Here is a 27,823-nt window from a genome sequence, read left to right on the forward strand (position 1 = left end):
ACCAACAAAATCTACTCCATAACTTTCGATTCAACAGATCTGCTCCGATCAACACAAACTTCCAATACTTCCACTCAAACTCAGTAAACCAATGCAGAAATCAAACATCCAGTTCAGTAACTATGATAAATTCAAAACCAATTGCATCCATAATCGAAATCAACAGCAGCAAGGTAAATTCAGAAACAGAAAATTGTATAGATAACGGAAATTCAATAGAAAACAGAGTCGAGCTTCGAACGGCGAAGCTCGGTGAAATTCACGACTGCAAAATAAAACGAAAGCAATAATTGTATCTTCACCCTTCACGAGGACGGTGTTACCCAACTACTTAACAGTAAAATGAAAATGAACCCGAAAACCCCTCAAGTTCTCGATAAAACAAGTGTGTAGAGTATGGCGAGTGAGCTAAGAGAGCCAAAAGTGCCGAGAGACGAGAGCTCCCTGTCTAAAGTCCCCCCTTCTAAAATGCATGCTCTCTCCCTTATATAGGTGCGGGTTTGATCTTCTAGAAGCTTTCGCAGAAATCTCTACTCTGCCCTTCAGCATCCGTGATCTCCTCCGTCTAGTCATTTTCTCCACAATGCTCACTTTTATCGCCATTTCCTTGTTCCATGCAAACGTCCTTTTCTTCTTCCTAGACCTGGCGAAATCTCTACATACCTGGCTTAAAAATATGTGTTAGACCCCGTAAATGCATGAATTTAACCCCTTAATCAATGCATGAAATTAGCCTTATCAGGAACCTATGTATACAATGCTTGAAGTCATGGAAATGGTAGAAGAAGAAAACTCTCTTATGTTTCATGTGAATGGTTCTCATTACGAGACCATGTTGCCACTGTCACAGTGGCTTTTTATGAAGCCAAATGAAGTATATAATTGGACTGGTCAGTTTTGTATATTTGACCCAGGAGGATTCCTCGACGCTCATCGTTGCTTCGTGGTTCCAACCTTGAGGACAAGGTGGATTTTAACCGCGGGGGAGTTGATACGTGCATATCTATATGAAGATTGTCATATCTTTATTAATTAGTTAATTAGTGATTTGTCATATCTTTTCCATATGTGTTTAGGATATTTTCTTGTTCCTTAAATTAAGGTATTTAGCATTATAAATAGGTGTCATTGTTATTCCTTTCATTGAACGAATGAATGAATATATGAATTTACGGCTCTTTCTATTTTATTTTACGCACTTTGTTTAAGCTTGAGTTGTCGACGGGATTTCACCTCCCAGAACTTCTCTTTTATCTCTTCTATCGTCTCCGACATTTTGATAAGGGAATTACCCTTATCATATTGCTACACGCAATGCGCAAGATACACACAAAGCTCAAAATACACAAATGAGCCTAATCACACAGGACACCATGTGCAGCCATCGAAACATTCACACATTTTAGTCAAAATATGTAGAAAACATATAATCTATATACATAAAGTTAAATATTTTAAAAAAGTAATGCTAAGTTTTAGTTATTTTTTTAACTTATCAAACAAAAATTCGGAAATGAAATATAATTTCATACTACCTCCGTCCTATAAAGATTGTCCTATTTTCCCATTTCCGTCCGTTTCATAAAATTTGTCTCATTTCACCTTTTACCATTTTTTATAGTGCACCCCATATTCCACTAATTCATTCATACTCACATTTTATTATAAAACTAATATATAAAAGTAGGACTCACATTCCACTAATTTTTTCAATACACTTTTAATTATATTTCTTAAAATTCGTGTCCGGTCAAAATAAGACGATCTTTGTGGAATGGATGGAGTATTAATTAATTAATTTTTATCAAACAAAGAATTTTAAATTGATTATAAATATTAATTCCTTACACTCAATTGCATAAAATTTGAACTGAGACATAGTTTTTATCCCCATACCATATATTATGTTATATTATATTATATATTGTGGGTGTAGTAATGTCGTGTGTTTTGGCGGTACTCAATTTTACAGCTGTATCAAAATTAAAAATGGAATTAAATTTTAAATTCCACATTTCGAATTCCATGTTTAATCCAACGTAATTATTTTGGAAGTGTAGCTTCAAAAATTGAATTTAACTGTAGACCATTACTATTGTAGGCTTCGGCAGATATGGCTTTGCTTTGCAACGCAAACAACTAAGGCCATCCACAACGCTGTCTCTATACCGTCTCTTAAACCGTCTCTTAACTACTATTTGGGCACTATTTGAGGGCTTCACTGTCCTTTTTGCCTCCATCTCTTAATTAAGAGACGGAACCTGCAACGCTCCGTCTCTTAACCGTCTCTATACCGTCTCTTAATTACTATTCATTCAATTTAATTTATAATTTTTTTTAAAACCCAATTCAATTTAAACAAACACACTTTATTAAAATTAAAACAAAATAAAAAAACACACAAAATAAAAAAACACACAAAATAAAAAAACACAAAAAAAAAAAACACACACAAAATAAAAAAACACACAAAATAAAAAAAAATTAATCGGAAGGGCTAATCATCCTCCGGAGGCGGTCGAGGTTGAGGGGGAGTCGGAAGGCCAAGTTGTGCTGCCATATGCACAATTCCGTTCCACCAGGCCGCGTATTGGGAGTGCGAGAAGCGGGAAGTGTCCGCCATTGTGGCGGTCATGTACGCCACCATAAGTGTGTCCGAGCCTCCTCGCGAGCCCGATCCTGAGGCCGGCTGGCTTGATTCGCCTCGGCCCTTCCTTGCTCTAGCCGCTTTCGCCGCCTTCGTCCCTTGCGGCCGACGGCGCCTACTCGCGGATCCTCCTGCATCGCCGACCGTACCCGCAAACTCCTGGGATTCAGCATCATGTTGGCTGATGCCTTCAGCAGTGTCACCACCAGACGCACCAGCACTAGACGAGTATAGGCCACTCGCCGTATGCTTCGTGCGCTTCGAGTTTGAGCCCGAGCTGGAGCGGAAACCGTCGGCCCATCGTTCCTCGTCCTTGACGGCGCGCCAAACATCAACAAATCTGAATTGATGTCCCTCGTCCTGGTAGTAGGCGCGCAAAGCGGACGTCAAAATGTCGGTGGCCGTGGCGCCGCTTTGGTAGCGCGCCTCTTCCGCCGAGTAGATGCCGCAGAATTTTTTGACCTGTCGGTCGACTCGGTCAAAGTGACAGCGGATCATTTTAACTGTGCGCTTGCGGGAGCGGTTCGGCTTTATTTGGTGGTAGACCTCGACAACCTTTTCCCAGAAACACTTCCGGGTTTGTTGATTCCCGACGATGGAATCGTACGAGACCGTGATCCAGGCGTTGTACACCGCCATCGTTTCGAGGTTGTTGTACGGATGTCGGCCAAGATCCTCTTCCTCTTCCTCTTCTTCCTCCTCGTCCTCGCCCGTCTGGGGTTGTACACTGCCTCGGCCACCTCCACCGCCTCGCCCACCTCCACCGCCTCGGCCTACTCCCGGCGTGGGATCAACTGGAAAATCCTCCCGGATCTGGGATAATCCCTGCGAAAACCGCGGGACGTTGGGACGAACATATGCATCAAGGTCAAAATTGGGTGGTTGGTACCCCCCCGGCGTCGCCGAACCCTGGGTCCCCGGCGTTGACGAACCTCCACCGCCCAATGTGTTGATCATGTTCTCCCAATCGCCGAATGAGTTGAGATCCCACCCGCCGGAGCCGGAGCCGCCATAGTTGCCCTCGCCGTCGCCGGACATCTTGAGTTGGGTTATGAAAATTTCAGCGAAAATTTGAGAGAAAATTTAGATGATATGAAGAATAGATGTGTAGTTGTGTGTAAATGAGGATGGGTTTAGGAGTATTTATAGAGTAAAAAATTTAATAAAAAACAAAAAAAATATAAAAAAAAACAAAAAAACGGTAATAATACCGTTACAAAATTTTTTTTTTTATTTAAATTCGAATTTTTTTTAAAAAAAAATATTTATTGCGTCAGCACGTGACGACGCCCACTCGCGGGCCGGCGAGTGGGCGTCACGCACGACGCCGGGCTGCGCCACGTCGCCTAGGCGCGTGGCGAGACAGCTCGTCTCCTGGCTCGGCGAGTCGAGACGCGCGACGAGACGCGGGACGAGACGGGACGAGATGGAGGCTGCAACGCGTCTCGCCGGGGTCTCGTCTCGCTGAGACGAGACGCGAGACGCCGGCGAGTCCCGTTGTGGATGGTCTAAGAAATGTCATTGAATCTCTTCTTCCAGCATGCACTCAACCTGATCCAGTCTCTGCCGAACCAGAAGCAATTATTGCAAATCCTCCTGCTTTCGGTTAGTTATTTGACAATTCATCGTCCCATTTTAGTTAACAACATCTATGGTCCTTAAACTTTGCTGTCCCTTGAAAAATACTATATTAATAAATTAAACTTTACACTTTGCACCTTTAAATTATTTTTCAGAATTTTCATACCAAAATGCCCGTCAACGACACACATTCTATATAAATAACTAATCAGATACCTAGAGATAGTAAATATAATTATTTCTTTCGCCTGAATACTATAAAATCAAGTTTATGCACTTACTATTATGCCTTTCACATTAATATAATTTATAATCCAATTTACTTTAATACTAATGATTACTAAGTATTATAATCTTTCTTGCACTTGATCCTTTTGTGAATAAGTATAACAAAAATATTTTAGTTGGAATCTACTTCAATTTTAACATTATTCATGAAATCAAGTAAATCAGTTTTTGAAATGTTAGAGCATTAGCAATGGGGCTATGCACCGCCACGTCATCATTTTTATCCTCCTACCCTCCCACCTGCAGTGTGGCGCCCTAAGGCGCGCCCTATGCATTTTCTTTTATTTGAATATTTAAATAACTATAAAAATTGGGAAAAAACTTCATTTCATTTATAAAAATTAATACATTTAGTCTGCAATCAGACGTTGGTGAGCTGCCGCGTGGTCGCGTCGGACAACCGTCTGACGTCGAATAGGCCTGTGGATCTGCTCCGCCGCTGCTGCCGCCGCCTCCTCGCGCTGCATTTGGACTAAGCATTCCGCCATGGCCTCTTCAACGGCTGCATCTAAGGCTTCTAAGGTCGGACTACCTGACTCTGAGGAACTAGAACTAGTGTCGTCGCCGTGGTTCATTTTGGTATGTGAGAGAGGTAGAAATGTGAGAGATGAGAGAAATGAGAGAGGCGAGATGTTCATATGAACAAGTGAATGAGAAACGAGGTTTAAATAGACAAAAAATCAGAAAAAAAAAATTTAAAAACGCGTGCCATCGTCCGCGACCATCGTCCGCCGAGCTCACAATTGTGCCGGATGGCGAGGACGATAGGCCATCGTCCGCGCTTCTTCTGCGCCCGAAGCTTAGGGCGCGCCCTATGGCGAGCACCCACAATGGAGGCATCGTCCGCGCCCGAGGACGATGGCACGCATAGGGCGTGCCATCGGGCGCCCATTGTGGGTGCCCTTATAGCGCATCAGTTTTCGAAAATATTTTGACGTTTTTTTCGAATGGCTGTCCACATGACCGCGCAAAGTATAAACAAAAATATATGAGTTGGTTCTAGTAAAAATTCAAGTTCTAATTATTAATTTAAAAAGAAATAAAAAATAAATAATATTAGTAATACTATAAATGAGGGAATACATAGTTGCATGACTCATGAGAGATGCATGTAGTATATATTTATTAAATTAGAAAAGGAAGATATGTTGCATTTCGGATTCTCGAGTATTATAATTTTTATACTTTTGACGTAATAAAGAATAATACATCTACAAGAGAAATCATTATTGGAAAACCTATGTATACCTTTTAAAAATTATACTTTAAATTGCTTTTGGTTTTTATGTCACGAATTTTTATTTTTTTCATGTATTACCATTTACCAGTATCTTTTTGAATTGTTATCTTGAATTTTTTTTCTGAACTATTTTAAAATTAGGTGAATAGTCATTTATACCCGCAAATTTGGTTATTATAGGTGAGACACATTTCACTTAAACAGTTTTCACCTGTATTATTTCACATCTTAAAATTTGACTCGAATCAAAGTAGTACACATATTTGTGATCAAATGAAATTATGCAAGAAAATTCGTTATTTGAATTTTCGTGAAATGTTGCTTTATGCACCTCACGATATTAAGTATGGGTGAATTTTAAAATTTTAAGTCATGACCTCTAAATTTTGAGAAAAAATTCAGTAGTTAAGGTATACCAAATAGCAGTATGATGTGGTATGCCCCTCTAAGAATTCTTTGATATAGATTTATAGAGGCCCCACTAAATACACTCATTCTTTACAAAAATAGAGGCCCCACTAAATACACTCGTTCTTTATAAAAATGGATATTATTATGAAATTTGGAACTATCCAAAAATTTAGGAGCTACTTACTTCTAATTTAGGAGTTTCTAAATAAAATTCAGTAGCTTTAGTCTTTACGATAACTATGTGAAACTATTCATTCTTATATTATTTTACCATTTCATATATATGAACGATATCTATGTGAAACTATTCATTCTTATATTATTTTACCATTTCATATATATGAATAATTATACTATTAAATATAAATGTAGCTAATAATAGCAAGTAAATGGCATGAATTAATCTTGTTTTATTAATTTTTCGTCTGTCTAAAAACAAAATATAATATATAATATTTCATACAGTATATTTTATTTTGTTAAACAATCATGTTCTTATTGATAACAAAAAAGGATTATACAATTTATAACTCATGCAAGAAATTTGGTCATAAAAAACGTAAGTATAAATTAAATATATGGAACTCATAAATTTTTGGATAGTTTCCAAATTTAATAATAATATCTATTTTCTTAAATAAATAAATGTATTTAGTGGAGTCTCAAAGATTTATTAGTGGGGCATACCACATCACACTGCAATTTGGTATGCCTTGACCATTAAATTTTTTCTCATAATTATTTCAATTAATAGTACTCCCTCCGTCCCGGGCTACTCGCCCCTTTCCTTTTCGGCACGAAGATTAAGGAATGAGTGTATAGGAAAGTAAAAAATGACGGCTGTAGGCGAAAATTTTTACTAAAAATGGAAAGAGTGCAAGTAACTTGGGACGCCCAAAAAGGAAATAAGTGCGAGTAGTGCGGGACGGAGGGAGTATTACTTTATGCAGGAAGCAAAGATATAGCTGAAGCTCTTGGCATTCCCCTCCACATCATGTTCACAGTACCTTGGACGTACGTTTTAATATATTCATTTCCATCATTTTGATTACATAAAGAAAAATGTTAATTTATAGATGGATATGGTAATTGCTAAATGCAATCTAGTAAGTTAATTAACTTTACATGGAAAATAATAGTAAATTTTAATGGATTTTAAGATTAACTTATAGAATTTTTACAGACCAACACGAGCCTTCCCTCACCCATTCACTCAGGGGTCCGGATGGGTATGATTGTCCTTTAATAATTAGGTTCTCTTTTTTATTTTGTGATATATATTCCATCCGTCTCAAGTTAGTTGAGTCATATTCTTTTTTTCTGTCTAAAGATAGTTGAGTCATATTCATTTTTTTTTCTGTCCAAAGGTAGTTAAGTCATTTCATTTTTTTTTAAAAACTTTATTCTCTCTCTTACTCTACTTTCTCTTCATTTCTCTTACTTTATTCTCTCTTTTACTTTATTCTCTTCGCTTTAACCTTTACCTAATCTATTTTTCAAATTTTGTGCCCAAAAGTATTTCAAATGTTAAACTCAAACTGTGATATTTTCTTGATTGATATGTATAGCTATCGTATGCTCTGGTTGATTTAATGATATGGTGGGGAATACGAGGATTTATTAATGGGATGAGGAAAAATAAGTTGAATCTTGGCCCCGTTGGATACTTCAAAAGTAGACATATCTCAATTTCTCAAGTCCCAACATCCTATATGTGGAGTTCCCGTGTATTGCCCAAACCCAATGGTAAAGTGTATCTATTTAGTCTTTTTAACTATCTAACTTTGTATTAGGTATATTGAGATTATTATACATGCGTACATATATATGTATGTGCATCCCACTATTGGATTGATGTTACATGTGATTTTGAACGGATAAGCTTTTTGAACTAATATTGAATATAACATCTTCGACCATTTATTCAAATCTATTTTAGTGTAAATGTCACGTCATAAATGATTTTACTCTAACAATTTACACGAAACTTAATATTTTTTATATTATGTTTCTTTTACTCACAAAATGAAAAGTTATTTGTTTTAGTGTACCATTGGAGATGGTTTAAGCAGATCGACATTGTGTATTGAAGAAAGGATGATACTGTTTGAGAAAATTAATTAATAGTATATTTTCAGAACAGATTACTTGAAGTGAGTTGAGATTGTTGATATGCACAAGCGATATGAATTCACATATTTTGAACAATATATATGAAGCTTATAAGAAGAAATGTAGATTACCTAGCTTGATGTGGCTTTTATTTGTATAAAAGTATTATTACGGGCACTAATATATTAGAAATCCTTTATTAGATTGTAGGAGTACAACTTCACCAAATAATCAGGATTGCTTAATGCTATATGAAGGAAAGAAATATAAACAAAGAAAGAAATGATATGCATAGAGTTTAGGGTTTAGGGGTCTAAAATGGATAGACGAGATACATGGATAGACTAACGAGTAATTGATAGACGTCTATAATGGATTAGAATATTTTCTTGTACATTTGATGAAATCCTCTACATAAGAGGACATTTCCTTGTGTGTGTATATATAATGGAGTATATGGGATATTTGAGTAATGAAGAATGATGGATGGTTAGTGGAGTAATTTGCAGAGTGGGGGCCTCTAGTGGACGTGGTGGGATACTGTTTCTTGAATCTCGGAAGCAAATATGAAGCATCTGAAGAATTTGTTGAACTAGTATTAAAACCCGAGCTATGCACGCGATATAAGAGTTTCAAATAATGAATATAAAATATAATAAATATATAGAATATAAGAATTGAAAGAAATATGAAGATTTAAAAAAACAGAAATGTATTTATCTTGTCTCACTCAAAATGAAGAATTTACTACTCCCCAGTGAATGAAACATTTATGCAATTTTAATTTATAATCTAAGCGAAGTAAAAATAATAAAATTAATGACAAAAATAAGATGTGTGACTAATGATCAAATAGTATGAATTAATTAGAATAAGATATACAAATAAAGAAAATATGTGTGAGTAAAGATGTTTATTGAAAGTGCTATGCAAGTCATTAATCCAAATAAAAGGTAAATTAATATATAAATTTAATAGCTTCATTTATAAAAAATTAATTTAAAAAAAATATATGGAATATTAAACATATCCACATTAAATATATGAATAATTTAAATCATATAAATTTAAAACTTCTTTGAGAAGTCAAGTTAGAAAATTTGTATTATCCAATAATCACATTTTAGTTGATTGTTTATTTCTTTCTTTTAATTTCAGACCATAGCATAACTTGATATACATTTCCAAAGACTAAATGAATTTTTTATATTGGAAAGAATAAATTTCTTACTTCCCGCCACATATACGTATAAAAAGTAAATTACTACTATCACTTAAAAGAACAATAATATTTTATGCATCTTGTTTGTTTGAATAATATGAGAATTTACACTACTCTTTATATTAAAAAGTATTGCAATAAATGATTAAATCTCAATTTTAACCTAAATAAATGGAAGGCAAACTAAACTCTCTATCACAATTCCAATTTAACTCAAATATAAGGCTAATTAATATATAAATTTAATAACTTAATTATAAAAAAATTTAATGGTAGTGCACTATTAAAATGTGTTTCAACACTTCTTCAAGAAGTTAGCATCTTATTGGGCTATTATTTGCCCAACTGTTTTTGTCTTAAAAAATTATTTTTGAATAGAAGACACCTCACCTTTCCATTTTCCATCCAAAAAGGGTATTAAGGACTTTTCATCAAACTTGCACTTTAGATTAGTATAGATGGTTGAAAAGGGAAAGAAACCAATTTATTTTGTGTTTGGAAGCGTGGTATGTACATTACATTAATTGTACAATTATATAACTACGTCCCATAAAAATATAGGCATATGATATGACACGGGAATTAAGACAAAATTGGTAAAATTAGAGAGAAGAGGAAAATGATAGTTAAAGTAATATTTGTGGACAGTGAGACCCGCATTGTTATTAGTTTTAATGGCATGTAATGGTAGGTCATAGTGATATAAATTGTAAATAAATTAATATATATGAGTAACGAGTTATGGACAATCTTTCATAAATGGAAATGCCCATATTTTTATGGGACGAACGAAAATGAAAAGTGCACATATTTTTATGGCGTGGAATGAATGGTACGATTGTTGGGTAATTAATTGGTTATAATTAACTTAATTGATTAATTAGCCTTTGAAGAAATCGGAAAAAGTGACATGTATGATTTTGGAAGCACTGAAGAAGACACAAGGCAGAGAGGAATCCTAGATCCAGGGTGGGGAGATTTGGGCACTAGGAAGTTTGTTTATATATATTCACAAATATAATAAGCTCATCTTCTCTATTTAAACACAAAATAGTAACTTTCATTTTTGGTGTGTTGCACTTGCAGATGTGGACATTCCACAAGATGTATTCGTGCTTTCGGATTTCCCTGAAGATTGGTTGTTTCATCAGTGTTATGGTGTGGTGAGTTTATAAGATTAGCTAATTAATTATTTAAGTAAATGAGCTAATTAATGAAGCATTTGACAAGGTTCATCACGGCGGGAACGGCAGCAGCTGGCCTCAAAGCAGGGGTATTATTATTACAATTACTTTTCTTTGTCCTATTATAAGTGAGACGTATTCCTTTTTAGATCATCCTAATATAAGTGAGACATTTCCTTTTATGGCAAAAAATAATACTCTATCTTTCTCCTGCTTTAACCTCTCTTAGACTATCTCCATCCGTGACACTCACCCAACCCAATGATACTAGTCTTATACTATTATTATTTAGTTTAGATATTATTGGGATTTAGCATATCTTTTTCTATATCTTTGTTTTCTTATTCATTAAGTCAGTAGCATTATAAATAGGACAGACTGTTATCTTTTTTATTCATTCAATCAATATATGAAATTATCATTCTTTTGGCTCAATTGAGTAGCAAAGAAGAAACATCTCCTAAGGTTGCCGATGAGGCTGATCTCGCGCTCAACCGCCCCTTTTTGCAGTCCAAGTCACGACCCAACGTTGGGCTCTCGACAACGACGACATCTTGTTTCTTGATTTTTCGGGGAAATCGACGTTAAGGAGGACGGTCCTTAACAACTGGTGCTTTCATTGAGAGCTGACCCTCCCACCATCTCGAACCGAAGCTACACCGCTGCCCGACGGAAAACATTTCGTGCACAGCAACTGCTTTGGTTGTCGAGTCCCGCCTGTCCGCCGAGCTCTAGCCGCAGGACAACACTACTTCTGCAACGCCGACGGGAAGGATTCCCGCGTGCCGCGTCGAAGTCAGACGATCATCATCCACCACAGCCACGCCTCAGTCCGTCAACATCTCATACGACTACGCCGGCTCTCGCCGTCGTCAATACGACTTCCCTCAGGCCACACAGTCATTCCGTCCCTACCAGCCGGCCCAACCTCGCCATGTAACCAGTTGGGACCCTCCGAGCAGCCGGGTGGAAGTAATTCGTCCGCCCTCGTGGCCTGATCCAGAATCACCCTACGTCTCACACCACTTGGATCCACCTGATCGTCGCCCACAGCCGAGATACCAGCCCATCGGGTACCGCGATCGCGCGCAAGACGCCTGGCCCCGACACCGCGGTGGCTACGTCGAGAGGGGTGGCCACCTATCTGATCGCGGAGATCATCAGACTCAATTAGGGTTTGATCGCTACCCGCCAATCGCAACGCAGCGGCACCGCCCAACGTTGGGGGACCCACTGGCTCAACAGCAGGATCGCGGCTACCCGACCGTTGACCGGCCCTGACGCTCGGAGACGTGCTGGGACCGACCTCGCCCTCGGGAGGAGGTGAGAGCACGAGTCCAGCCCGCCTCCCACCAGCCGCGCTACTCCACTGCAAAGCCAACGCGGGACCTGTACAGTGAGCCCGCGCGTGTGACCAGTCAAACTCCAGAGCAGCCACGCCTGCCGCTAATACGGGTCTCCCAAGCGGAGAAGTCAGAACGGTCCAGGTTGGGTCTCTGCTGGCACTGTCCCGAGAAATGGGTGAGGGGACATGTGTGTAAACAACGCATTCTATGTTATGCGGATGATGGGGAGGAGTTTGAGGAGAACATTCAAGATGAGAATTTAGCCGAAGAGAAAACTGATAATACTCCCACGATAGTATTCGGTGATGATGTTCCCAATGACGTTACCGATGTTCACAATGATGGAACTCCTCTTGATGTTCCAAACAACGAGTCCCCTGGAGAGTTCGTCAAGAACAAAGGGATTGTCAAGAACGACAATGAGTCACCGCAAGTGCTCGTTGGGGTATATGATGAGAAGATTGGTGAAAAGGAGGAGACATTGCTAGAAGATAAAGAGGAGGATGGTTCTATTGGTGATTACACTGTTTTCCACGAAAGTGCTTGTGTCTATAAGGATTTGAATGTTGGTGATGTTACAAGTCTGAATCAACGTTCAACATCGCTCGACGTCGATCCAAGGTTGATTCCTCTGCGAAATAACACGCCGTGTTTGAGCATTCATGATTGTGTGGCAGAACTTTCCATTTTAGCGTTGAATTTGGACGACCACATTAGTCTACCTTTGTTATTTTTTATGGAGGTGAAGAAGGGAGACGGTCAGCTGTTCGATATGTGTTTGATCCAGGAGGAGTTGCCACGCCGAAGCTTATGATTTCAACTCTCCTTTTTGCTTCGTGGTTCCCACCTTGAGGACAATGTGGATTTTAACCGTGGGGGAGTTGATACGAGTCTTATACTATTATTATTTAGTTTAGATATTATAGGGATTTAGCATATCTTTTTCTATATCTTTGTTTTCTTGTTCATTAAGTCAGTAGCATTATAAATATTCATTTCTCTATCCTCCCCATACACAACTCTCCCTCAATTCAACCCCCATCAACTTTTTTACTTTCATCAGTGACCCCAACCCAACCCAATTAAATATTTTCTTTTTCATATATTTTATATTAATATTTTAATTTATAGTTAATTTAGATGTATTAAATCATGTCTAAAAATTATAATAAAAAAAATATATGATTCAAATTTAAAACAGAAAATATTATATATTCAAATAATTAAAGCACAATATAATAATAAATTACACACATAAAAAAATACAAGGCGATAGTAGATGTAGGAATTTGACTTAGATTTGGAGAAAATTCAAGGTTTTGTGAATACTTCGGATTTGAAAAAAATTGGAAGTTTGGGAAAAAATGACGATAGTCTGGATAATTTGGATCCATGAAACCAAATTTATCAAAACAAGAATGAAAAGAAAGTTAGTTTGTTTGTGAAGAGTTTTGTAATGCTTAGTGGGATATATATAGAAAAAATGAAGCACAATAAAAAAGTAGAGTATAATTTGGGCTGATTTTTTTGGGCCTATTATATTAGACTGATGATTTGTTAGTTTGGGTTCCATTTAATTTTGATTTTGGACCCTAGATTAAATAGGAGGAAAAAGGTTGGGCCAACTACTAAATTATTAGTTGAGCTGGGAATAAAACTTACTTGGGCCAGATTAATTTAAATCCTTGGGCCGTTGAATAAATTTAATGGCGAGGAATATTTAATTAATCCCAGAATATTTCGGAGGATGAATAATTTTATCCTAAGTCCGAAATAAATATATTTTCGAGGGGAAATGGTTGCGATAATTTAATTGTGCACTTTTATAATTTTTGGGATTTTAATTCGATATCGTGGAGGGAAATACGAGGAGCCAACGGAGGAATTATGGGCTTAAGCGGCCGACCGGCGTCTCAAGCGACGCCTTGGGCGGCCGCCGAATAATCGAAATATCATTCTAATTAGTAGTTTTCTCCCACTGATTGTTGTGTATTATTATTTTATTTATCTAAAGGGAATTGTTCCATGAGACTCTAATCCGGAAAGAGGAAATACTCAAGTGCGACACCTTTAAGCGAACGAGGTGAGCTTTCTTATACTAAAATACAAATCGTATTTTATGAAAACACGAACACATGTTCGTGATTTTAATGATGTTGTCTTGCCACAAATGTTTTGTATATGATGCCTATCTGTTTGGCTAAGGCCAAGTGAATTATGAATGATGATATATGTGAATCGATTCGATTTTGAGTCCTGGTAGGGTAGTGTCCCTACTTGGAACCTCTGACCGTGAACGGCAGAGAAGGTGACCGTGGAAGGTGGCCATCTTCCTGGCACAAGGATACCTCTGACATGTTGGACAGGGAAGGTGACAGTATGAGAACACCATCTCAGCGACACAATGTGATCAGATATGGCTAAAGTACAGGAAAAGGGGGCTGCAGCCCAATGTGAATATTTTTAGTAAGCTCGGGTCCTTTTCAATAACACCCCCGAGTGTTACTGTGATGATGACTTGACAATTTTTCAAATGTATATGTGTAATTTTCGGCAATGTGTTCACTGAGTACTTTTTGTACTCAGCCCTGCATATATTTCTAAATGTGCAGGTTGAGCAGCGAAGTGGTGGAGGAAGTGCTATTGAGACAAGACATTTAATTCAGTCAGATTTTGACTCTCGGAGGTTCATGTCTTCATACATGGAACCGCGTTCATTTGCTTCCGTTGAGCATCTTAAAAGACTCAAGTCTATTTTGTTCAAAACTCTGATATTTTAAAATTTTTACAAACAATTACTCGAGTCTTCATGATCGAGTATCTTTCTTCTATGTATCAGCACTTAATTAGTCATGTCTCGCAACCAATGTTTGATTTTATTTTCCCTTATTTCTTTCCCCGCTTCTTATACCCCCGCCTATAGTCACGGTTCCCCGACTATGCTATCCTTAGCTAGTGCGGTTGTGGCATCACATGTAATGGAACAGAGAGATTACTAATATTAGAATTAATTGGATTAATTGGATGATTGATGTGAGTATGTAAATGCAGTGTCCCACAACAGTCGTACCATTCTTCGGAGATCAATTTATGTGGGGAAAGATATTGCATTAAAAGGGTGTGGGAGCTCTTCCCATTCCCATGCCACACCTATCCGTCCAAGCTCTCGAGGAAGCCATTAATTTCATGCTCCAACCACAAGTATATCTCTAACCTCAATCCAACCTAGCTACTATATTAATTAATAATCATTTACATCTTCAAGTATGGTCATAATCTTTGAAATCGAAATACTAAATCATCATCAAGTTTCAGTTTTTATCATTTATCCCATTTGTATGCAAATCGACGTCTTTTGGTAATGTTGAAAATGACAATTTTTTCAGTAGAATAAGAAAGAAAAAAAAGAGCATAGAGGAAAATATAAGAAATGTATTTATTTTGAAACGCGTCGTTTTGAACATCATCAAAAGGTGACATTTTTGTGTAGTTGAAAAAAATTGAAAGTTCGTAATTTAAATTGTGTAGCTGCACTCCAAGCTTTCCACCTAGTGGCGGACACAGGTGGAGGATCTGAGGGGCTTAAGCCCTTCCCAAACTTTTTATAAAAATAAATTTCTATTATAAAATTTTTCAAAATTTTTAGAAACTATCTTCAGCCCTTCCCAAGTTAATATCTTCGGGGATTAATGGGAGAGAGATTTAATGGAAAGGAGGGGCTGAAAAATAAAATTGCAGAGAAAACTTCTTTGAAAACGGCCGACGCATAGAGGTTGGATGAGGAAGAAGATGTAATAAATAAAAGCTGTTAAATGAATAATGGTATTTACTAATAGTTGAAAAAGTCAATTCCACTTACACGGTTGCACGTTTTATCTTAAAAGTGTAACTACATTTTAAAGTTACTGTAACACTTTTAGAATTGTTTCCTAAATTTGCAACTAACGTTTTTTTTATTTAAAAGTTTGTCTTGTACAACTCACTCTATTCAAATTTATTTTAAAACAGCGGAACAAAGTATTGGTAGTGTGAGGTGATGTCAGTTTTTCACTTTTATTTTGTCATAGTTCACAAAATCACAATTTATTAGATAATTATGCATTTTTATGAATTAGATATTTACCGTTTTAGCAAAACAAACACAAAGTATTATTCTTTTTTGTTAAACTTGTATCAGGATTAATTAGATATTCATGCACTTTAATAATTTTTATTATTGTGATTTTATATACTAATACTCCATCCGTACCGTAAAAATAAAATTATTTTCTTTTTGGACCATCCCTAAAAATAAAAACTTTCTATATTAAGAAATTGCGTTCTCTCTAATGAGTGAAGACCCATTTTCCACCAATCCACTTTCGTTCTATCTCTCTTACTTTACTAATTTTTTATTAAAATTCGTGCTGTTTCAAAAGTTTTTATTTTTAGGGGACGAAGGGAGTATATATATATATATATATCTATATAGGGTTGCGTTAAAGATAGAACCATTCTTAAGTGTAGAACCTAGAACTCTACATATTTTATTCATTGGATGAGGAAAAAATGACGGTCAAGATTAAAAATCATACATATTAGACTATGTTTTCACGACATTCCGGACTCAACATGTGAAAAAACTCACATGTTGATGGAAGAATGAATGAAACGAAGAAGAGTCCATGCATGCTTTATTTTTTCACTTATCTGCATTCACCCATTAATAATAGTTTTGGTTGTAATGGGAAGTTGCTGTGCAAATCAACACCATTGGATTAAAAGATCTAACGACCTCCGTTTGGCATTTGTTCTACGTTTAAGAATGGTTCTACGTTTAAGAATGGTTCTATCTTGATCACAATCCTATATATATATAGGGTTGCGTTAAAGATAGAACCATTCTTAAGTGTAGAACCTAGAACTCTACATATTTTATTCATTGGATGAGGAAAAAATGACGGTCAAGATTAAAAATCATACATATTAGACTATGTTTTCACGACATTCCGGACTCAACATGTGAAAAAACTCACATGTTGATGGAAGAATGAATGAAACGAAGAAGAGTCCATGCATGCTTTATTTTTTCACTTCTCTGCATTCACCCATTAATAATACTTTTGGTTGTAATGGGAAGTTGCTGTGCAAATCAACACCATTGGATTAAAAGATCTAACGACCTCCGTTTGGCATTTGTTCTACGTTTAAGAATGGTTCTACGTTTAAGAATGGTTCTATCTTGATCACAATCCTATATATATAGGGTTGCGTTAAAGATAGAACCATTCTTAAGTGTAGAACCTAGAACTCTACATATTTTATTCATTGGATGAGGAAAAAATGACGGTCAAGATTAAAAATCATACATATTAGACTATGTTTTCAAGACATTCCGGACTCAACATGTGAAAAAACTCACATGTTGATGGAAGAATGAATGAAACGAAGAAGAGTCCATGCATGCTTTATTTTTTCACTTCTCTGCATTCACCCATTAATAATACTTTTGGTTGTAATGGGAAGTTGCTGTGCAAATCAACACCATTGGATTAAAAGATCTAACGACCTCCGTTTGGCATTTGTTCTACGTTTAAGAATGGTTCTACGTTTAAGAATGGTTCTATCTTGATCACAATCCTATATATATAGGGTTGCGTTAAAGATAGAACCATTCTTAAGTATAGAACCTAGAACTCTACATATTTTATTCATTGGATGAGGAAAAAATGACGGTCAAGATTAAAAATCATACATATTAGACTATGTTTTCACGACATTCCGGACTCAACATGTGAAAAAACTCACATGTTGATGGAAGAATGAATGAAACGAAGAAGAGTCCATGCATGCTTTATTTTTTCACTTCTCTGCATTCACCCATTAATAATAGTTTTGGTTGTAATGGGAAGTTGATGTGCAAATCAACACCATTGGATTAAAAGATCTAACGAGCTCCGTTTGGCATCTGTTCTACGTTTAAGAATGGTTCTACGTTTAAGAATGGTTCTATCTTGATCACAATCCTATATATATAGGGTTGCGTTAAAGATAGAACCATTCTTAAGTGTAGAACCTAGAACTCTACATATTTTATTCATTGGATGAGGAAAAAATGACGGTCAAGATTAAAAATCATACATATTAGACTATGTTTTCTCGACATTCCGGACTCAACATGTGAAAAAACTCACATGTTGATGGAAGAATGAATGAAACGAAGAAGAGTCCATGCATGCTTGACATTGTTGGCATTCCCCCCAGTGACAGAATTTGTATTAGGCGTTGACATTGACATTCCCCAAGTGACAGAATTTGAATTAGGCGTTGACATTGACATATGAATCTCATTGTTAACCGTTGATTAGTTACAAGGAGTGTGTGGGATTAAAGTTTGTAGTTTGTATTATAGATAGGGGTTTGTATTTGATCACACCTTTATATATATATATATATATATATATATATATATATTATGAAAAATTTTAGTGAAGGTCCTACCAAAATTTATTTCTGCGTCCGCCACTGTTTCCACGACATCTGCCAAAATTGGAAAACAAGCACGAGCGATTCGATGCATGACAAACTCGTGTCTTCCTTCGGAAACATTTCATAAAATTGGATAATGCAAAGAAACTCTTGTCACTATCTTAAAACCTATATTACTACCAGGGAATATTTGGCGAGCACTTGTATTCTCAATTCATAATTCTCAATTCATACTTTATTTCAACTTCAATATAAATTAATGTTTTCGAACTTAACCCCTTCGGTTTTGCTAATTTTCACGTGAAAAAAAATAAAAATTACATGCATTGGAACGTGATCAACCCTATAGACTAATTCTAATAAGAGAACATCTAAGGTAATTGTTACTTCGTTCAACCTTAGACTAATTCTAATAAGAGAACATCTAAGGTAATTGTTATTTCGTTGTTAGTTCCAATATGAAATTCAAATTATAAAATGACCTACTTCATCTCGAGATTGTTTAGTTAATCTTAAAATCCAAATTTACTATAATGAACTAATAATGATCTTAGAGATTCTCCTGTAATTACATACTCCCTTCGTTCTGGCTAAAATGACACATGATTTTACGAGATGTTGGTTGATATGGTTAATTGGAGAGAGAAAAGAGTGGGTGAAAGTATTAAACGGAAAAAGAAAGAGAGTAGTATATTTAACTGGAGAGAGAAAGTTACCAAGAATATAAATGTATCATCTTGGTCGGGATAAATTAAAAAAGAAAGTGTGTCATATTAATTGTGACGCAGAGACTATTTTATTTGGTTCTACGTTTTGCATTTAAAGGGTGTTTTGTCTTTAACGCGACTCTGAATGAATAAATAATCCATCATAATTTTTTATTTTGATTAAGCTAAATTTACATCCTTATTTAAATGTAATATCCGAGAATTTTGGATATCATGATTTAGTTACCTTATTTATTTTATTTTAATTGTTATATATTTTTCGTGTTAATTTTAGTATATAGTTACTAAGTTTGATTTGTTACCTTTCAATTTTATATTACTCCTTAACAATTTAATTCAATTTTTTAAATTATTTTATTCCACGTGGTAATTAACATGTCATATATATAACCAAGAATAAAGACTTTATTATTCATAAACTGTCCAGTAAAGCTGAAGACAAAATCATTGTTCAAAACAATAAAATTAAAATAAATTTCTATGCGTTTAATAAGATAGTTATTCATCTTAGTAACTTCCTAATAGCTTTGACCGTGATTCCGAGTATGTGTATGAGTATTATATTTTGTTATGAGTCTAACTCGAGGGAAACACGAGCCGATGAAGCTAAGCAATCACATAGAGAGGAAATATGAAATTAATTAAGGATTAAGTACGCAACGAGACATTATGGTTACCAAGATATCATCAGAGAACAACTTGACAAAATTTTTGACAAAATGCCTATATGGCAACATGTTTTACACATGAGGTGAAGAGTATGGTAGTTCGATGTATCATGGTCCGAGACCTGCTTAGAGTATAAGTGGGAGAGTTTTGGCAGTGGGTATACTCGAAAGCATTATTTTGAGTATAAGTGGGAGATTGTTAGGATTGGTAGACTAAAAAGCATATTTCGAGCATGTTGCACGGATAGAATTGCTTTTATACAATAAACTCTATAATCCACTTTTAACCCAAAACGAGAAGAAGTAATTTTATCGCATTGATGTTTGTTTATGCATTTATAAGATGTTTCTCAAACATTTAAATGTATATGAAGCAAACAAGTCTAACTCTTCTACATAGTAGACTGGTCGTGAACGACGTTCACAGAAGGTGACACAGTCGGTTCTTTGTAGAAGAGAAATAGAATTTCACAACCTAGATAGGCTTTGGCTACCTATCGCGAAAGGTTGCAGTGTCAGTCCGCATGTTTCGTTACCTTAGGAAATAAACGATCATGGTATGGTATAGCACCGAAGGATCTAAAGGTTGAGATAAATCTTTCTTGTTATTTACTGAAAGACGAGGTCTCAGTGATTGTTATTTCTTAATCATTGTTGACATAACATTGAGCATACGACATTGATTATGCACTACTTTGACTTATCAAATGGTGCAGATTTTTTGTAATCCAAGAATCCCTATATCTTGGGTAGTGGTGATCAATGTCTAGAGGTGCTAGTATTGTTATTGCAATGAATCGTGTGCTGGGTGAGTCCAGTTTGATAATATTCTCAAGAGGTGTTCCAAAAAGGTTTTATTATTCAGAAACCCGACCGATTGGAATTTATTCCAGAATAATAAATAAAGATTTTGAACTAGACAACTCTTGGAAAAAGATATTAAGTAATTAAAGTCAAATAGGAGACTTAAATTAATTAATGGATATTTATATCTTAAACACGAGAAATAATAAATTAAAGAGGTAAAACCCGAATTACTCGTAATTTGGGATTTGATGGACAGTCAATATTATTATACTATAGTGGATGATAATAATATTCTGTTGGGATTTGAATTAAATTGGGGCTCAATTTAATTAGTAAAAGTCCAACAGGTTTGGCCCAAGTCCAACCTTCATGGATCCCAAAGGAGATTTATGATTTTTAAATTAATAATTTTCGTTCCCCTCCTCCGTGAGTTGACGGTTTCTTCAATTCTACACAGAACTGAAGTTCTGTCTTCTTTCTAATCAAGTCATTTTTGATTATGAAAAGCTTTGCTCACCCAAAGGTCATTATCTGAGTTCGGGATACAGATTAGATGATTCGTGGTCGAGTGCGAAGATCTTCACGTGGAGAAGGCGCAAGCAATCGTCGATTCTTCGGAGAATCTGTTCGGTAATTCTAAACCGTAGGAAATCATGAATTAGGGTTTTATTTCCTGAGCATGATTTGATCTGCATTCTTGCACGCACTTGATTGTTTAACGTGTGATTAATTGATCCCATAATCGGTTAAATAGATCTGTATGCATGATTTATTTGATTATGCATGACTTCCACTGTGCAAGGGGCACCAAAACCCAACAAAGTGCACAAGGCTCCGGACCAAGGAGGATCCAGTGGAGAAGATGACCGACCCTACCAACTGCCCAATTAACTTTCTTTTTATTTTCAGTAATATTTAGTTTTTTAGTTGTGTTGTTTATGTTTTTGTACGGTTTTTATGTTATGTTTAGCATGCGTATACCCTCATTCATAACACTTAGTCTATTCCATAGTCTAAGTGTGAGAAGACGAGGGTTTACAACGTTATATGTGTTTAGGATGATTAGAAGTTTTCTTTATTTTGTGTTTTTCCTTGAGTCATATACCTTCTCCCACTTAGCCCGTTGCACAGTCTAAGTGTGAGAAGTTTTTGGTATATAGTATGTTTTTGCCTTTTTTGTTTCATGTGAGCATGATTTATGTGCTTTAATGTTGTTCTGACACTTAGCATATTGCATAGCCAAAGTGTGAGAAGTTTTTGATTGATTAACCTTTTTTCCACTTCACCAAACAAGCTTGAGGCAAGCGCGGATGAAGTGGGAGGGGGGAGGTTATTGGTCACTCTGCATGTATGAATGTGTTTGTTGAGTTTTGTGTACCTGAGTCAGTTTAGTGTCTTAGTCTTTCTTAGGATGTGTTAAAATCAAGCTTAAAACTCAACATGGTTTTCCCGATAACGAGGGTGACTGAGGGAAACAAAACATGCCCAAAAATGGAAACCAGCCCCTTAAACTTGGCTAGTATAGATGGAGTAAGTATGAAGGAAAAACCTAGTTAATAGCCTATTGCCACAACCCTCTATAAAGTGAGATAAGCCTAAAGTAGAACATTTTCTACTTAGCACTAAAAAAAATAAGAGTGGCTACCATATGATGGTTAGGGCGAACTAACTGTGAGTAGTAAGTCTTAAGGGCAGTAGGAAACACCCACCTCATAAAATATTTTCACAAAAAAAAAATACACACATATACCTATCCTTAGAAACCCACTTGAGCCTACTATTACCTTTACTACGAAAACCAAAAACCACACGGAATATGTATGTGGAAGGCACGGGATGTGGGCAACTGACCAGGAAGACAGAGGCACACAAAACCAACTGGAGGAAGAAAAACAAAGAATATATTCCTTATGCCCTTTACTCTTTCAATTGCGGTCGTCGTTTGCTAAAATCTTGCAAAACCCAATATATTCCTTCTGCTTTATACTGTAAACTAAATTAGTTATCTCTAAATACTACACTCCTTTTTTTTTAAATTCGTCTCATAAGAGTATATGCACTTCCTAATTTTGATAACTCATTTATATGTGCGACTTATTTTCCACTAATAATAATTAAAGAGTAAATGTCATTTTTGGTCCTTAACATTTGACCAAAATACGAATTTGGTCCAAAACATTCACTTTTTGAAAAACATGTCCATACCAAATGAAAATGTCGTCGAAATAGTCCTTTTCTTGACGGTTCAGTCAAAAAACTAATGGTCAATGCTAATTGCACAGTGGCATGACCGTTAGTTTTTTGACGGAACCGTAAAAAAAGGACCACTTCCTTTGTTATGGACTTGGTTTTCAAAAAGTGAATATTTTGGACCAAATTCGTATTTTGGTCATATGTTTAGGAACAAAATTGACCTTTACTTATAATTAAATTCATTTTTATTTTATTTCTATCTTACTTTACTAATTGTATATTAAAATTCATATCCAATATATAGTGTATACTCTTGTGGAACGAAGAGAGTATGTGAAGCGTGGGAAGTGTGTGTGCTGCTGTGTGCGGTCGGCGTAAGAATGCTACGTATTTGCAAAAATAAACTCTTAGATCCAGAGGATTCGCTAGAGTACAGGGTCTAGGAGATCATGAACTTTCAGAATTCAGTCGTTGTCACAACAACCCTGCTTCAAAACCTCAATCCTCTGTACTATTGGCTAGTATAGGGAAGTCGGGATCGAATCCACGAGGATGGAAGGGTTAGAATGCATTAAGAACACTTTGGAGGGTTCGGCTGCTGCCACGCAATGAGAGGGTTGAGTTTTAACTACTAGACCTGAGAAATTAAACCTAATCTATCCTGACTACTAGATCTGGAGAATTAAAAATGCTTTAAATAACGATGCAATCATGATTCGAGAGAAACTTATGATCATCCTCCAAATTTCCTATCCGGGGATAGTGCACCTGGCCCGGAATGCTTCTCGGCCGTCTTCTATCGATCATGTTGGGGGATCATTGGATCGGACGTTGTGGAAGCCATAAAGCAGTTCTTTCTTGGGGCCTACCTGCCCCGAAGCGTCACGTCTACAAACAATGCCCTTATCCCGAAGAAGGCCTCGCCCGAGAAATGGGCTGATTATCGACCCATAAGCTTATGCAATGTCCTTAACAAGATTATTACAAAAGTACTAACCGCACGCCTTGCGCCTTTTTTGCCTCAGGTTATATCCCCTAACCAGAGCGGTTTCGTGAAGGGTCGGCTCCTACACGACAACGTCCTTCTCGCTCAAGAGATGTTCCACGAGTTAGCAAGGTGTTCCCCAGCACCGAACATGGCTATTAAGATCGACATGGCCAAGGCTTATGATAGGGTGCAATGGAGCTTTTTGATCAAGGTACTTCGGCGCATGGGTTTTTCGGATGTTTGGATACACATTATCGAAAGGTGCATTAGCTCATGCTGGTTCTCAGTCCTTATTAATGGGGCCCCAGCGGGTTTTTTCAAATCTACTCGTGGGCTCAGACAAGGAGATCCCATCTCCCCGGCATTGTTTGTGATTGTCGCAGATTATCTTTCCACGGCCCTCGACAAACTCATTCTTGGCAAGAAGGAGATGACCTTCAAAGCCTCCAGGAGGTGCATGGAAATCAACCACTTAGCTTATGCCGATGATATTATTATTTTCACCCAAGCAGCAGCACACCCTTTGCGCCGGCTTAGAGCATGTCTTGACGGGTATGAGGGAGTCTCCGGGCACCAAATCAACCTCGCTAAAAGTAATTTCTATATTGCCGAAGCACACGAGCAATGGGCGCATGCAATCCAAATTGAAGGTGGATTTGCTCGCGGGACGTTCCCTTTCCTCTACTTGGGGGTCCCCATATATCGTGGAGTCAAGCGAACGAAAATGTTTAGGGTGTGCATTCGGGTTTCGGTTCAGTTTTTTGCCAAAACCGAACCATAACCGAAAAACCGAATTTAGTTCAAAATCCAAACCGAACCGAACCCGAAAAACCGAAAAAACCGAAAACCAAAAAACCCGAACAAAACCGAAAAACCCGAAAAAAACCGAAAAACCGAAAAAAATAAATATAATATAAATATATATTTATATATGTGTATTTTATTTTATTTTATATATACTAATAGAATATTTATAAATAATATAAAATTAATAATACATATAATATATTATATAGTAGAATATATTAAAAGAATATATATATTATATATAATATAATATATTAAATTAATAGAATATATATATAATTCGTTTTTTCGGTTTTTCGGTTTTTTTCTTTGCCCGAACCGAACCGAACCGAAAAACCGAAATTTTTTTATTTTTAAAACCAAACCGAAAAACCGAACCGAATTTCAAAATTTCGGTTTGGTTCGGTTCGGATATTCGGTTTCCGGTTTTTTTGCTCACCCCTAGAAATGTTCATGTTCATTCGAGAGAAGATTGCTAGAAGGATATCCGGATGGGCGCATCGTCATTTATCTTTTGGAGGGAGGCTAACTCTCATAAGAGTACCCTTGAGGCGGTTCCTATTTACATCTTCCAAGCCATAGAGCCCACGGCCGGTACCCTTAAGCTCCTTGACCAGCAATTGGCTCGTTTCTTTTGGGGCTCGACATCTGAGAGAAAACGGACCTATTGGATCAGTTGGGATCAAATGTGCCTCTCCACCAACGAGGGAGGGCTTGGGATCCGAAAGTTTACCGAAGTCCTACGAGCCTTTAACATCAAACTATGGTGGCGTTTTAGAGAACATAATTCGTTATGGGCTCGCTACATGATGAGAAAGTATTGCGCCGCATCCTCGCCACTCACCACAAGGACCACGGGAAGGAATAGCCCGACGTGGAAGAGGCTGGTCAAAGCTTGGGCCCATGCTCAACCGCACATTCGGTGGATTGTTGGACATGGTAAGATCTACTTTTGGGGTGATATTTGGCTCGGCAATGACCCTCTTCGGGGGCTATGTTTTGATGAGAGGGGCAGCCCTGCAATGACCGTCTCGGAATTCATCACGGATGGTTCTTGGGTTGATGTTTGAAGGATCGACCACCACTCTCGGGTTGAACGACACGATCCCAACAAGAATTGAAGTGTGGGCGCGAAGAGTGCAGCAGCCGGGAAGGAAGCACCTCAGTCGGGCCATGCCTTACCTTATCTTTTGGTTTCTCTGGGCAAAGAGAAATAGAAGCCGCCACCATGATACTCAATTCAAACCGAGCAATGTGATTTGGTAGACCCTCAATTCGTCCGAAACAGCATGGCCAATGGCAGGCTCAAGCCGAAACATTGGAGAGGGGTTAGGCTCGGAGTAAGTATCCCAAGCCATGCAGAACCTCAACGGCCACCGCGGCTTGCAATGATGGTTAAGTGGGAACCATCGGATCAGCCCTGGATAACACTCAACACAGACGGGTCCTTCATTGAAGCAACAAGAAAAGCCGGGGGAGGCGGTCTCATTCGAGACCATTCGGGTAATTTGCTCGTCGCCTATGCGCTCCCCCTCGAAGCACAGTCACCCCTCGAAGCCGAGCTGCTTGCCATGCACCATGGTTTGAAGTTGGCCAAAGATTTCGGGAAGCCAATTTGGCTTGAGTCCGACGCAGAACAAGCACTCAATCTCCTAACAGGGCCAAATTGGGGGCCTGCTCACACCCGTCAAGCCATGGCGCACATGGCCTTACATGAGCGCCTACTTACCCTCCGAACAACCTTCATACACTGAGAAGGCAATAAGGCGGCTGACCTACTTGCGAAGATAGGTGTTGATTTGAGTAATAGTCGAATTATGGAGGCCCAAGACATGCCGAGAGTCGTCCAAGATGTCATCCGAATGGAACGAATGGGGATCCCAAATATCCGGGTCCGCGCCGAGGAAGATGTTTAGAAGGGCACCGTAGAGTAGGCGGGTGTCGAGCCATTTGTGACACGACCTCTACTTACTCTTGTGGTGTTTTTTGTTTTTTGATAGTTCTTGCTTTTGGTTGTAATAGCTACGTGTAATCTTATGTCTTGAGTTAGGGCAATTGTAACCAAGAACTACTTTGCTATATAGGGATGAGGGACTCACGAACCCTCCACCGTGATGGTGTTAAAAAAAACCTCCAAATTTCCTAGGTCAAGTAAATGAATTCCCTAAAATAGCTAGACACAAGGCATGCAAAAGTAAACGACAAAACAGATTTCCCTAACTGGCTACTGACAGAAAGCTGCAACTAACAAACTAAAGCAAACTCGTCTATAACTACCAATCGACTTCATCTTCTTCAGCAAACGAACACGAACTAGAACGAAACATAGCATAGAAACAGAGCACACTTCAAATCGAACGTCAAAACGATTAAGCTAAATATCACCAAATCTAATCTACAAGGTCAAGCAAATTAACAATAACAGACAATTCCATGCAGATCTAGAAAATACGTACTCAGATTCAAACATTAAAAAGGAAATCTACACTAGATCCATCAGATTCAACACCAACAAAACTCAGATCCATAACCTCCAACTCCGATTCAAACCAACAACCAACGAATCCACTCACATCTCTCCGATCTCAACTTCAAACATCCAACAGTTGCGAAAAGCATACAGATCAGTAAATAAACAGTAAAGCATCAGAATCATAGCGGAAACAGAAAATAGAAACTAGATTAAGCATCAAACTGTAAATGTAGCCTCAAAACAGTAGCCGAACTTCCGGCAAGGAAGTCGGCGAGAGTAAGTACGTGCAGAAAATTAAAATTATTTCTTCGCCCTTATTAGGACGGTGTTACACTTCCAAACAACAGAAAACACCACACTATACTACCCCAGATCTCCCACCAAATGCGTGAGCTAAGTGAGTGAATTTAGAGAGCAAGACGAAACACTTAAGGAATTTTCTAACTAAGAGCCTCTCTTTTTTCGCTAGCTTTCTTGTATTTATAGGCGTGGCTCAAATCCCAAGGGAAACGGACTTCGTGATTTGACATTTGTGCCCTTGAGGATTTCACTCTTTTTCTTCACTTTTTCTCTTCTATTTCCTCTGCCCCGGTAATTGATCTTCATTCCTGGGTCTGACAGATTATTCACGCACCTGGACTTATAAGTACACGTTAGCAC

At 37.3% G+C, this 27,823-nt stretch overlaps 1 pseudogene; it reads left to right on the top strand.

Annotated features, from left to right (window-relative positions):
- The first annotated feature begins 775 nt into the window (after window positions 1-775).
- LOC121754506 lies at window positions 776-15,244 on the top strand (annotated as a pseudogene).
- The last annotated feature ends 12,579 nt before the right edge of the window (window positions 15,245-27,823 follow it).

Source organism: Salvia splendens, chromosome 11 (assembly GCF_004379255.2).
Source record: "Salvia splendens isolate huo1 chromosome 11, SspV2, whole genome shotgun sequence".
In the NCBI taxonomy this organism is placed as follows: Eukaryota; Viridiplantae; Streptophyta; class Magnoliopsida; order Lamiales; family Lamiaceae; genus Salvia; species Salvia splendens.